Source organism: Lissotriton vulgaris, chromosome 7, assembly GCF_964263255.1.
Source record: "Lissotriton vulgaris chromosome 7, aLisVul1.2, whole genome shotgun sequence".
In the NCBI taxonomy this organism is placed as follows: domain Eukaryota; kingdom Metazoa; phylum Chordata; class Amphibia; order Caudata; family Salamandridae; genus Lissotriton; species Lissotriton vulgaris.
Genome location: NC_141695.1, coordinates 851,995,122 through 852,009,244, shown reverse-complemented (window position 1 = coordinate 852,009,244; position 14,123 = coordinate 851,995,122).

Sequence of the window (14,123 nt, the reverse complement as noted above, 5' to 3'; positions counted from 1 at the left end):
CACATTAGAGTCCACGCTCACAAAACACAAACGCCCACAATCACCCAAACAACAGATTTATTTATTTTATTTTATTTTAATTTCTTGTATCGCGCAGGAATCAATCCCATAAGGGTATCTCCGCGCTTTGCTAGCCAGGACGTTGTCGTAATCTTCAGGTGTATTAATGGGACTGAAATGCTTCCTGAAAGAGGAGTGTTTTCAGGGCCTTTCTAAAGGCCAGATGATTGGTGTTCAGCCTCATTTCTGTAGGAAGTTTATTCCATAGGGCAGGCCCAACCGACGAAAATGCTCGGTCTCCCTGTCTCGCTCTTTTTGTTGCAGGGGGTTTCAGGAGTGCTTGGTTGCTTGAGCGAAGTGAACGGCTCGGTTGGTATGGTTCAACAGATTGGGAGAGATATTTAGGGCCATCCCCATATAAGCATTTGTGGACCGTGCAGCATATTTTGAAACTGATACGCTGCCGTATCGGGAGCCAGTGTAGCTCCATCAACAAAGGCTTAGAAGGAGTCCTAGCTGGCGCACCCATGACCAGCCTAGCCGCCGTATTCTGGACCACCTGCAAACGACCTACTGCGTCAGCGTTTGCTAGCGTCAGCAGGCCGTTGCAGTAGTCTAGGCGGCTAGTAACCAGAGCCTGCACGAGTGTCTTCCTGTAAGTGTCAGGAAGATAAGGAAATACTCGTCTTAGGAGGCCAATGGTATAAAAGCATAGTCCTGCAATATGATTGGTATGCTCCTTGAGCGTCAGTTTTTGGTCAATCTTAACCCCAAGATTTTTAACATGAGGCTTAGGTGTAGGGACTGGGCCCAAGTCCAGCGGCCACCATTCAGGAGACCAGAGAAGACTCGCTCTGCCGAAGAGCATAACTTCAGTTTTTGCAACGTTACATTGGAGGCAATTTGCGGCCATCCAATGTGACACTGCCCTCATACCCTCAGCAAAATTTGCCTTGACCATAGGATCAAGGGAGCTGAAAGGGTAGAGGAGCTGGGTGTCGTCAGCGTAAGAAACTGGTGTGAACCCATACTTCCGCACAATCTCAGCAAGGGGGGCCACATATACATTAAACAATGTAGGGCTGAGACATGAGCCTTGTGGCACCCCCTTTGTGAGCGCCTTCGAGGTGGAACAATAGGGGCCCAAGCTGACAGATTGCGATCTCCCGGAAAGGAAACTCTCCAGCCAAGACAGTGCTGAGCCTCCAATTCCCACTCCCTGCAAGCGGCTGAGAAGGATATTATGGGACACGGTATCGAAGGCCGCAGACAGGTCCAGCAGCACTAATATCATAGACCCTCCTCTATCCTGTGACATTTTGATCTTATCAGTCACAGATAGGAGGGCTGATTCAGTGCTGTGGTTGGGCCTGAACCCAGATTGTGATTGGTCCAGGCCCCCTGTCGCCTCGATAAATTTGGAAAGGATGGTATTGACGTGTTTCTCAGCCAGCTTGCTAATGAACGGGAGAAGGGAGATAGGGCGAAGGTTGGAGAGTTCTGACCAGGGAAGAGTGGTGTTTTTTCGTATAGGGTTCACTACCGCTTCTTTCCAAGGTTGTGGAAGTTGTCCCTCGGCAAAGGAAAGATTTATAAGTTTCCGAATAGTGGGGCCTAATGATTCCACCAAGGGGGAAGTCATTTTTGCAGGGATCAGGTCAGTGGGGGAGCCTGTTTTCATGTTACCAATAAGGGTAGTTAGATCTTTTAAGGTAATTTTTGGAATTACATGGAGCGTTTTGTCAGGGGTTGTTGGGGGAGAATCCTAGGGGCCAAGATCTCAGCAGGACCTGTAACTTTCATGATTTTCTTGTATATCCCCTCGATTTTTTCTTCAAAGAACTGGGAGATATTATTGCAGAGTTCTTGAGTAAAAGCATCCGGACTCTCACATATAGCAGGATTGGTGAAAGTCTGTATGATTTTAAATAACTCTCGAGTGGAGTTGCCTGCCTCAGTTATTTGGGAGGTGAGACTGACTTTCCTTGCTCTTTTAATATTTTTATAGTAGATGTTCATAGCTGTTAGATAACGATCTTTATCTTCCTCCTTATGTGAGCGTCTCCATAGTTTCTCCAGCTTCCTGCATCCCTGTTTTTCTATTTTAAGGGCCTCTGTGTACCATGCTTCCCTTTTAGCTATGGTAGGTTGTTTGACTGCTTTCTGGGGAGCCAAAACATTAATGGTTTCCATCAGGGAGGAGTCAAATTTTTTAAGAGCTGTTTCGATGTCATCAGAATCTGTAAAGACTGGCTGTTTCCAGACCTGAATAAACCCATCTGGAGTGACTTTGTGCCATGGCCTACGTTTGACAGTTTGCATAATGGGGCGGTTAGTGGGTTCAGGTAGATGGAGGAAAGAAAAATCTAACATTTTGTGGTCCGACCAATAGATATATTTAGGAGGGTGACAATAGACATTAGGGAGAGTGGTAAAAATTAGGTCCAGAGTATGGCCACCTGTATGAGTGGGGCCATTATTACGAAGATGAAGGCCCAACAAGGCAAGATCTGCCAGAAATGTGATAGTGTCAGGATGGTCTGCAACATCAATATGAAAGTTAAAGTCTCCCAGTAGGATAAAATTTTCATTTGTTTTCATGTGTGGGGCTAAAAATTCAGTCAAAGCTAGGGAAAACCCAGCATTAGATCCGGGCGGGCGATACACTAGTGCTCCTTTCCAGTGAACCTTAGGGCTAACTTTTAAATGAAAAATGATTATTTCCATAGTGGGTAACATTGCTTGTTCTAAAACCCTAATGTTCAGACTGTCTTTATAGACAATGGCGATCCCGCCTCCTATTTTCTCCAGTCGATCTTGGCGGAGAATTTTATACCCCATAGGTATTCCCAGGGTGATAGTTGGACTAGTTAGACACCTAAGAAGCAGCACCAACCCAAATGTGCACGTCCTACACCTGACCGAAAGGCACCTGCACCCTCAACAGACACATGCACATCAAACACTGCAACTCCATCTACCTCCCAAACCCAACTCCCTGTCGAACATACTACAATTTTCCCTCTAGATGTTCTTTTTGCCCTTGCCTTAACCCCTTCCAAACCCCAACCCACCCCCACCAAAGGCAAAGCTAACCTTTTCACATCCCAACCCACTCCTCCCAAAACAGAAACCACCCCTATTAAAGCCAAAAGTACCTCTCTCAAGCACCCCCCTTCCAAACCCAAGGCCACCTTTCCCAGACCCAAATCCCCTCTCTCAAGTAAGATCTTTCAGGTGCTTGGTCTGCCAACTAATGCCTAGTCCTGAGGAGGTTCTCCTTGGCAGTGAATTAGGAGACAAGCTTTTTGCCACCTGTAGGAAAGAGGCTTTCTGTTGCAGTCACCCCCCCACACACTTTTTGTCAGACTACCGATGCACTTTCACTTGATGTGCCCTGGGTCCCTGCCGATCAGGTTCCCAGGGCCTGTGTTCTTTCCCCAAAACTAACCCAATTGGCATCTCTGGCCACAGGTCAGCCCCTGGTAAATGGTATCACAGGTACCCAGGGCACTGTGACCAGGCAAGACTGCTAAGGGCAGCAACACGTATTGTGCCACCCTTAGAGGCCCTGTACCTTTATACCTTTACAGGCTGCGTGTTTTGGTGCAGAACAAAGTGAAGTTGACATGGCACACATCCCTGTCTGCCATGCCTACAACCCACTGCCCTGGTATAGATCAGTCACCCGTCTAGCTGGGTGCCTATGCCAGAGATAAGGGTACAGGTGCATGAGCCCTGTACCCCTACAGTGTCTGTCCATTCTTAGACATTGTAAGTGCAGTGCTGCCATTAAGAGTATATGGTGCTGGGAGCTTGTCATTACAAACTCCACAGCGCCACAATGGCCACACTGAAAACAGAAGTTTGGTATCAAACTTCTCAGCACATTAATCCCACACTGATGCCAGTGTGTGATTTAATCAAAAATGCACACAGAGGGCATCTTATAGATGCCCACTGAAAAATTACCAGCTTTTGGTGGGTTCCCTGACTGGTACACACAAGCCTGCAACAACGAGACATGTTTCTGGACCCCTAGGGTGGGAGCCTTCACTCCCTGAGCCCAGAAACCAAGCCTCTCCTGGGCGGAGGTGTTCACACCTCCCACAGTTCAGGAAGAGCCATCTGTGGCAGGGGAGCTTCAAAGGCCTGGCAGCCTTTGTAATACGACCCCCAGCCTCTCCTGCAATCCGGAGCAGGCCCCCTTTCTGTCTCCCCTCCTTTTCGGCGGGAAGACAGGCGGTAAAAACTAGCCAGCCCTCAGGTGGGGGAGGCAAGGTGAAGCCCACTCTTCAGTGCCCGCCATCTTGCAGATGGCACTCACTCCCCAATCAGGATTAGGGATTGTGCTCACTCCCCCACATGGAGTGAGCTCACCAAAGGTGTAGTCACCCTAAGGTCAGTAGCCCATTGGCTACTGACCTGAAGACCCCTAAAACGCCCCCTAAATACCGTATTTTGGGGGCAGCCCTGAACCAAGAAAGGAGATTCCTGCAACCTAAGAAGAAAAAGGATGAAACAAAATGCCCAGCAGAGGAGACTGTAGAGATCAACTGACTTGTCTTGTCCTGCAGCCAGCGACCTCCAGAACCCCTAGGAGGACTGACTGTCTTCAACAAAGACCGGATCTCCTTTGAACAGCAGCTCTGTTCAGTAGAAACTCCAAAGAAAGAATCCGAGTCTGCGGAGGAAAAAGAAACCCGACGCCTGGAACCACCACTGCACCTGTCCCCTACGGCCGAGTTTGAATGGCCCAGGGATCCCAGGGGTCTCACCATCGCTCCAGAGTCCGAGTCCACTGTGGGTTGACCCCTCCAGGCCTTTCTGACGTCACCTGCAGCCTCTGCACAGTAACCCACTCAACCGCGAGTGGCCCGGTAAGGGGAAATACGACCTCAACAGACACTGCTGCATCCAGCTGCCCTGCGCCCTGAAGTAGAGAACCTGAATGCACCTACATCCCCGAGCACTCCAACTTACCTGCCCAACTGTGGGCTCCTCCTGGAAGTGTTCCTGGACCGAGCCTGCCGCTTAAAACCAAAACCGAAAATCCCCATTGAAAACAACAGGGCACCCAATGCCAAACCATCAGCCTGCACCCAGCCGCCCCTCTGCCGCTGCGGGTGCACTTTTTGTGCTAAACAGGTTGCCCTTTTGCCCTGAGCCTAACACCAGGAGCTTGGCTCCCACAGCCTTGTGGCCTGCTCGTCAGCAGCCACCAACCGGAGGCCCACTATCCCCCATTGGATAACAAAGGGCCTCAGCACTCTGCCGCCCTAGTCCCGCTGAAAGTGTAACCAGAGTGCATCCTTGACCCTGAGGGACCCCTGAATCTACCCCCAGAACTTCAACTCCCACTACCAAATACTTACCTCAAAATCGATAACACTATTTTCCTCCATAGGATAACATTGACTGTTTTTCTGTGAAACGTTTCTAAGTGTGGCGTTTGAAAACCTAAAGCAATTCTTTAAAATTGTACTGTTTAACAAAACCGATTTTACTTACCTGTTTACAGGAAATGTCCCAGAGTAGTATCCAGGTATACTACTCTGTGTAAGAAAAGTCAAGCCAAGCAAGATGGCCGCTACATAGGAGCTCCGGTGAGAGCTCCTGGGTCAAGGATAACTATTTCTAGTTTAAATCCTTCTAAACCCAACCAAAAAGTCATCCTTGCCCCCTCCCAACGCCCCCACAACACAAGGAATAAGTAATAAGCGTCAACATACCTCGGGTTGACGGGTGGGGAGAGACGAGTGTCTACCACGATTGACCCCTGCTGGACCGGACCACCAGGGCTGCGACTCGACTGCCTGGACGACCGACCAGACTGCCTTGACGGAGGACCGACGGCCTGGAGGACCGAATGCGGCGCTTCCATGCCCATTGACTCGTGAGGGGAAGTGGACAGGGGGGCACCGACCGACCCCCACACTGGAGCGGTGGTCACGAGGGAGGCAACGTTCAGGGCGCCCTAGCTGCTCGATGTCCCCGGAGGTGGTCGGGAGATGAGGGGCATTGGCGCCGACGAGAGAGCGCCACTGATATCGGAGGTCCGGGACCGGGGGCTGGCTGAGGTGCGAGGCGGTGAGGGGCGGTGACAAGTGAGCACTGCCGGTGCGGCTTGAGACACGGGAGAGGAGCGGGAGCCGGGAGCGGAGGAAGAACGAGTTGAGGAAGCGGAGAGAGCCAGCGGGTGAGCGGCACTACGGGAGGACAAAGGGAAAGAACTTTGCCTAAGAAAACCAACGCGGGAGCATTCAAAGCGGCACGCCTGACCTTAAAATGGCGGCCGCTTGAGACATCGATCCCTGCCCACACTGAAGGAAGTAAACAAACGGAGAACTAGAAACTGAAAAAGGACAAAAGAACAAAGAAACACTAAAGAACACTGAGACATCGAACCTTGCCCATGCAGAAGGAAGTAAACAACCAATAAAACTAGAAATTGAAAAAGGACTAAGAAACACCAAACAACACAGAGAAAGTAACCTGCAGTGTCACCAGAAATTACAACATACAAGGCTCAAGAAATGTATTGGAAGGGGAAGTATCAGCACTGACCCATTGAATAAACTAAAGTTAACCAAAGCCAATTATATTGTCATATTGAAATAACGAAATGGAAATGAAAGTATCACCATTGCCATATTGAAAACACTAAAGTTAATTATACTGACACAACGAAATAACCACAGTCAATATTCAGTCTGGAGTGAGTCACAACAGTGAACTACTCAACCCTAAATAGGCAAAGGGCTGCTGGAGACCCACAACGTGAAGGAGAAGCGGAAATGGAGGGCAGATACCACGGGTCGCCCGGATCGCATGCAAAACATATAGAATATCCTTCCACCCTATCAAAAAATGCAGCCAAAAAATTCAAACACGCAACTCTGAGAAAAAACCCGGACACGTTGTTCGTGGACCCATACTTTGATAGAGTTAAAGGTATCATGATGAATGACCTAATATTCCACACAGACAAAACAGCTAAATGGCGTAATATCATTACAAAAAGACTGTTCATAAAAACGGTAAAAAATATACCACATGGCACGAAAATAACGACCTCAATAACTCAAAGAGGTAATACAGAAGTATGCGTTACTATATACAAAACGGGAATAGTGCTTATACAAGGAACTAACAAAGAACTTGAGAAATTTGAGATAACTTTCCAAGCCTTAAAGGAATCCATAGTAGGACCAAACCGCCTGCAAAATACAGTGAGACCAAGTCACCAACAAAACGTGACCCCTCCTGAGACCACATCTGACAACAACTACCCAGTCAGTAGAGATGTCAATTCAACTGACAATCAAACATCTTACGCCGGAGATCTACCCGGAATTGTGATGACAATACCGGAGAATGGTAATGAAAGGATAACGGTAGATAATATCATTGGAAACGAAGAGAAGAACTTGACAGTCCTAGAAGGACTGCTGATACCATCACGCGTGGCCACTCCAACGGCAGAGGACAACTCTTATCAGAGCGAGCCCCCCGATGACGAGAATTACGAAAGGAACATAGTAGAGAATATATACCTTCCCCTACACCCTTCGAATACGAGACTAGAGGCCCACGGATCCTCACCCACAAAAACACCCCCCAAACTTAACAATATAGAAAATAATGATGCCACCCTTAATAGAATCAGGAAGCACAACCAAATTAAGGATACAACGATAAATTATGGGACACTGAGAACAGACCGATCACGGAGGAGATCCAAATACAGAACGCAAACTGCCAGATCTATCTCACTTAAGAAGATACCCCGAACACAGAAAGAAATGAAAGAGCTTAGAAAACTAATAAGCAACATGGCACAAGACTCAATAAAAGTCTCACAGACAATTGAGAAAATCTGGGAGATGACGATAAACACGAACTCCAAGATCACACACATCCAGAATATAATACTACGACCCAACCGACCGAACAGGACCAACCCCATTCCAAACGAAGAAGCTCATGCCCTACTTCGATCCTACGAACAACAGGCCTCGAAAAAGGAAGAGAGTATTGAAGTTGTACCTATTGACCCTAATAGAAAGGCCTCATCAAAGGATAGGAAAGCAATCCTCCACAACCTACAACCCATCCAGATAAATTCAACCGAAGCTGAAAACGGAAACAACTTCAACTCACTGAAAACATTGAAGTGCCTACTACTTAACTGTCGATCGGCTAATAAACATGCATCCGACATAGCCGCTCTAATAATCAACAAAGAAATCGACCTGGCCATCTTCACGGAAACATGGCTCAATGAATCATCTTCCCCAACCATGGATCTTCTAGTACCACCACAATATAACATTATCAGGTTAGACAGACCAAGGAAAGTGGGAGGAGGTATAGCGTGCATTCACCGCTCAGAGATAAAGGTTAACCAATTCCAATCAGACCCTATAGAATCATGTGAATACCTTGGCCTTAATATAAGATCACCAAATAATCAAAACTACAACCTACATGCGTTCTACCACCCACCTGGAGATAATGCAAAGTTCACAGAGCATCTCATGGAGATCATAACTGCTAATTCTAACCCAGACGCTAACAACATATTCCTAGGTGACTTTAACCTCCACTGGGACGATGGCAATGACAAAATGGTTAAATCGATCAAAGACTTCCTCAATGAGCTAAACCTCACTCAAATATGCACCCAGCCTACTCACTCACAAGGAGCGACTTTAGATTGGATAATTTCTAGAAACAAAGAAATTCTAATTACCGCTATAGACCCATGTGACTGGTCTGATCATCACGCTATAACTTTCATGATACCTACAATGAAAAAGGGCAGGAACATGCAACCGCACAGGGTCAAAAAATTGATACGAGATACTAAAGAAGCTAATATTGAAATGTTGGTTGAAAGATGTGAGAAAGACCTCAAGCCTCCTAACAACTGGCAGAGTGTGAATGAGCTGACTGACCACTATATAACCTCAATCGGTAATATTGTCAATGACACCTTGCCTCAACAAGCATTGGAAATGCAATAGGTCTCGCAGCATTAGAGTTAGTGCTTTTAGAATTGTTTATGGGTTTTTTTGTAAATCTTTAGCATTTTTGTTTCCTGTAGCCAATGCTAAAGAATTTAAAAAAAAAGCCATAAACATTTCTAAAAGCTCTAACTCAAATGCTCCGAGACCTATTGCACTGTGTGAGGGTGAGGGGTTGAGGGTGAGTGAGGGTGAGTGAGGGTGAGGGTGGGTGAGGGTGAGTGAGGGTGAGTGAGGGGTTGAGGGTGAGTGAGGGTGAGGGGTTGAGGGTGAGTGAGGGTGAGTGAGGGTGAGAGTGAGTAAGGGTGAGGGTGAGTGAGGGTGAGGGTGAGTGAGGGTGAGTGAGGGTGAGGGTGAGTGAGGGTGAGTGAGGGTGAGGGTGAGTGAGGGTGAGGGTGAGTGAGGGTGAGTGAGGGTGAGGGTGAGTGAGGGTGAGTGAGGGTGAGTGAGGGTGAGGGTGAGTGAGGGTGAGGGTGAGTGAGGGTGAGGGGTTGATGTTGAGGGGTTGAGGGTGAGAGGGTGAGTGAGGGGTTGAGGGTGAGTGAGGGTGAGTGAGAGTGAGGGGGAGGGGTTGAGGGTGAGTGAGGGTGAGGGGTTGAGGGTGAGGGGTTGAGGGCGAGGGGTTGAGGGCGAGTGAGGGTGAGGGCGAGTGAGGGTGAGGGGTTGAGGGTGAGGGGTTGAGGGTGAGGGTGAGTGAGGGTGAGGGGGTGAGGGGTTGAGGGTGAGGGGTTGAGGGTGAGGGGTTGAGGGTGAGTGAGGGTGAGGGGTTGAGGGTGAGTGAGGGGTTGAGGGTGAGTGAGGGGTTGAGGGTGAGTGATGGTCAGGGTGAGTGAGGGTGAGGGTGAGTGAGGGGTTGAGGGTGAGTGAGGGTGAGTGAGGGTGAGTTTGAGGGGTTGAGGGTGAGTGAGGGTGAGTGAGGGTGAGGGTGAGTGAGGGTGAGGGTGAGGGTGAGTGAGGGTGAGTGAGGGTGAGGGGTTGAGGGTGAGGGGTTGAGGGTGAGTGAGTGAGGGTAAGTGAGTGAGGGTGAGGGGTTGAGGGTGAGTGAGTGAGGGTGAGTGAGTGAGGGTGAGTGAGGGTGAGGGGTTGAGGGTGAGGGGTTGAGGGGGAGGGGTTGAGGGTGAGGGGTTGAGGGTGAGTGAGGGTGAGGGGTTGAGGGTGAGGGCGAGTGAGGGTGAGGGGTTGAGGGTGAGGGGTTGAGGGTGAGGGGTTGAGGGTGAGGGGTTGAGGGTGAGGGTGAGGGGTTGAGGGTGAGTGAGTGAGGGTGAGTGAGGGTGGGTGAGGGGTTGAGGGGGAGGGGTTGAGGGTGAGTGAGGGTGAGGGGTTGAGGGTGAGTGAGGGTGAGGGGTTGAGGGTGAGTGAGGGTGAGGGGTTGAGGGGGAGGGGTTGAGGGTGAGTGAGGATGAGGGGTTGAGGGTGAGGGGTTGAGGGCGAGTGAGGGCGAGTGAGGGTGAGGGGTTGAGGGTGAGGGGTTGAGGGTGAGGGTGAGTGAGGGTGAGTGAGGGGTTGAGGGTGAGGGGTTGAGGGTGAGTGAGGGTGAGGGGTTGAGGGTGAGTGAGGGGTTGAGGGTGAGTGAGGGTGAGGGGTTGAGGGTGAGTGAGTGTGAGTATGGGTGAGGGTGAGGCTGAGGGGTTGAGGGTGAGTGAGAGTGAGTGAGTGAGGGGTTGAGGGTGAGGGGGTGAGGGGTTGAGGGTGAGTGAGCAGGAACAATCAATAAGTACTTGCAAACAGATCAGACTGATCAGTTCAATAAGCACATTCAGGGACAAAATAAAGAAAGAGCGGATACTGAAATGCAACACTTGGCCATATCAACACTTCCATTAAAACACATGCAACAGTTTTGATGACACATGATATTGCACCAGAATCCTTCTCAATTTAGCCCAGCAGTGGCTCCTTGACATATTAAGCATGAAATTCCCTCCTTTGCCACTATAGAGAAGAAATAATGAGTGAAAACATTAAGCAGCTCTCTCAACCAGAATACAAATCTCGGTAGCGAAATTCGGAATCATGGCAATATTATAGGGCGCCTAGCGGTTTTGCTAGCACTTTAAGGTAAGGAATTTAAAGACACCATGGCAATAACTTTTAAACCATTAAAGTTTGGAGTGCAAAGCAAACTCACCACCGTTACGCTTGCGAGGAACGAAACTTTAAATCAAACAACATCCCCTTAATTGGGGAAGGAGGATCCTGTTCCGGGAACCGGTCAGATATATTCATTTATCTGAATGTAATCTGGCCCCACAATTACTGCAGTTGCGAACCAATAATAATATAGTCTCCCTTTTAAATTGAGCTATGGAATGTGATGGCAATTTTGAAACAAAATGAATAAAATATAAAAGGCCAAAACACGAAAGAAAAGTGTAAACCCAGATAAAGAACAGAGCTAGGAATTAGTGTAATCAAATCACTACTCCTAGCAAAAGAGCATTTCAAGACCACTCAATGATAATCTTTTCATGAAACATCAGGGGTATTACAAGAATCACCTTAACTTCAGAAGCACTGAACCACATATCATATATAATTATATAATCTGCTTCCAAGAAACCTAGGCCACAAGCAATAGCTCATTAGTGGGCTATAGCGAACATTTCAAACCTGCTCTCAAACAACGTTGAAAAGGGCATGCAGTAGAAGGTTTATCACTGTGATTAATAACATACCAAGCAATCTGTGAGACTGAAGGATGACCTGGATTCGTAGCCTGATAATCAATTTAGACTTCAGTCAAAATTACGGTTATATCTTTAAAAGTATGATTATTTTAAATATATAGTGAAACTCAAACGAAAAAGTGGCATATTCAAGCCTGGCCCTGCTGTCCCCTGGAGCAGATTGGATCAGTCTGCAAAGACCAGGGTCTGAGGTGAGGCGGAACCGACCAGCGGTGGTGATTTCGCTTCCGTGAGGCTGCACGTAGGCTCTGAGGTGGGTACGGCGACCGGGGCCTCGTCGTGTTGGATGCCACTCATGTTAGGACAACGCGGAAGCCACAGATCCTTCTGCCCTGGAAGCTGCACCCCCTCTGTGAGCAGAGACCAGTGCGGAAACCAAATGGCTGGGGGCAGGCTGCCTTGGAGGCCCTTGGACGCAGTCTTCAGGGATCGCTTCCTTGTCTTACCCTCAGTGGTGGGAGACTCTGCGTTCTAGCAGTGCAGGAAGAGCGGAGCTGCTGAGAGATGCTGGGACTGGTGCTGGGAAACATTTGTGCAGAGCAAGGCTGGCCCATGATGTCCGGGGGCGAAGCGATCCACAGGATGTGACAATCTACTCCTAGCACCGTGCATCGCCTAAAAAACGAGGAAAAAGAATACAGGAAGGGAATACCTGAAAGGAGAGAGACAAACGGAAACAAGCCTTTCACCGTAACACGGCGGGCAGGGGAGGGGGCGGAGAGGGGAGAGGTGCGACACGGCAGGCAGGCAGGGGAGGAGAGGAGGAGGAGGAGGGGGGAGGAGAGTAGGGGAGGCACGGCCTAGCGGCAGGCAGGCAGGGGAGGAGAGGAGGAGGGGGGAGGAGAGTAGGGGAGGCACGGCCTAGCGGCCGTGCAATCAAGTAGTGAGGGGGCGGAGCTGGGGGAGGCTGTGGAAGAGAGTAGGCAAGGCGACACGGCGGGAGGGGGCGGAGCGGGTAAACAAAGACGGACATGCACGCGCCCGTGACTTTTAAGGTCAATGCGCATGCGCATAAGCTTAATGCGCATGCGCATTGACCTTAAAAGTCACGGGCACTGCAAGGAATCGCCACGATTCCTTGCAGTGTAGATAAAGAGTGGATAACTCGCAATACTCTCGCCTTGCTCGATGCGCATGCGCATCGACAGGCGAGACCTAAAAACTGAAAAGAGTCTCCGAAAAACCCAAAAATCCTTGGTTTAATGAGGCTCTGAACGAGGACAGGCGAATACTGAGAATGGCTGAAAGGAAATGGAGACAACATCCCGCCTCCCCTGAACTGAAGGACCTCAGAAAAACGAGGAAACAATATAACTTAAAGATAACCAACGCCAAAAAAGAATTTATAAGGGCTGAACTGGACAATGCCACAAACAGACCCCGAAAACTCTTCGAGATCCTAAAACAACAGTCAAACAAACTAACTAAAACCGCCCAAGAGAACCCAAAAAATCCTATAAGCTGTGAGAAATTCTCATTTTTCACGGACAAATCTAAATTGCTAGAAGCTGAGCTCACAAAATCAGCGGCTAACATCACGACCCTTCCCCCTTCAAAAAAGGAGACGAATGCGCCAGCGATGGATTTTTTCACAAAAAACAAGGCAAGCTGGGACACATTTGAACTATACAACCAAGAAACGATCGCCAAAACGCTAGCGAAACTTAAACCCAACAACCACTACCAAGACCCGCTACCCGCAAAATGTGTAAGAGAAATCAGTCACACTCTAGTTCCAATCTGGACGGAGATAATAAATGCCTCACTAATACAAGGGACCCTTCCGGACTGCCTAAAAACGGGGCAGGTAGTTCCCATTATCAAAAAACCGACAGCTGATGCAACAGACCAGAACAATTATCGACCAGTGACCAACATCCCGTTACTGGCTAAACTTCTTGAGAAATGTGTACAAGGCCAACTGAGTAAACATATCGCTAAGTTCTCACTACTAGACGACTGCCAATCAGGTTTCAGAACAGGTCACAGCACGGAAACTGCGATATTACATATTGTTGATGACGCTCTACAAGCCCTCGACCAAAATCATGCGTGCCTACTGATTCTACTGGACTTGTCATCGGCATTCGACACGGTAAATCATGCGATTCTGATGACCAGACTACAAGACAGGATGGGTTTATCTGGTAACGTACTGAAGTGGTTTAATTCCTTCCTGCAGAACAGGACTCAGCTATTCTTGGTCAACGAGGCAACCTCTTCTCCTCGCCCTAACACAATAGGGGTCCCTCAAGGCTCAACGCTATCCCCTGATCTATTCAACTTGTATGTAGAACCTCTTACAGAGATTCTTCGGATCTCACAGATATCTTACCACATGTACGCAGACGACACCCAAATATACATGAAGATTGCCTGCAGTGAAGACATTGATCTTATGAATGAA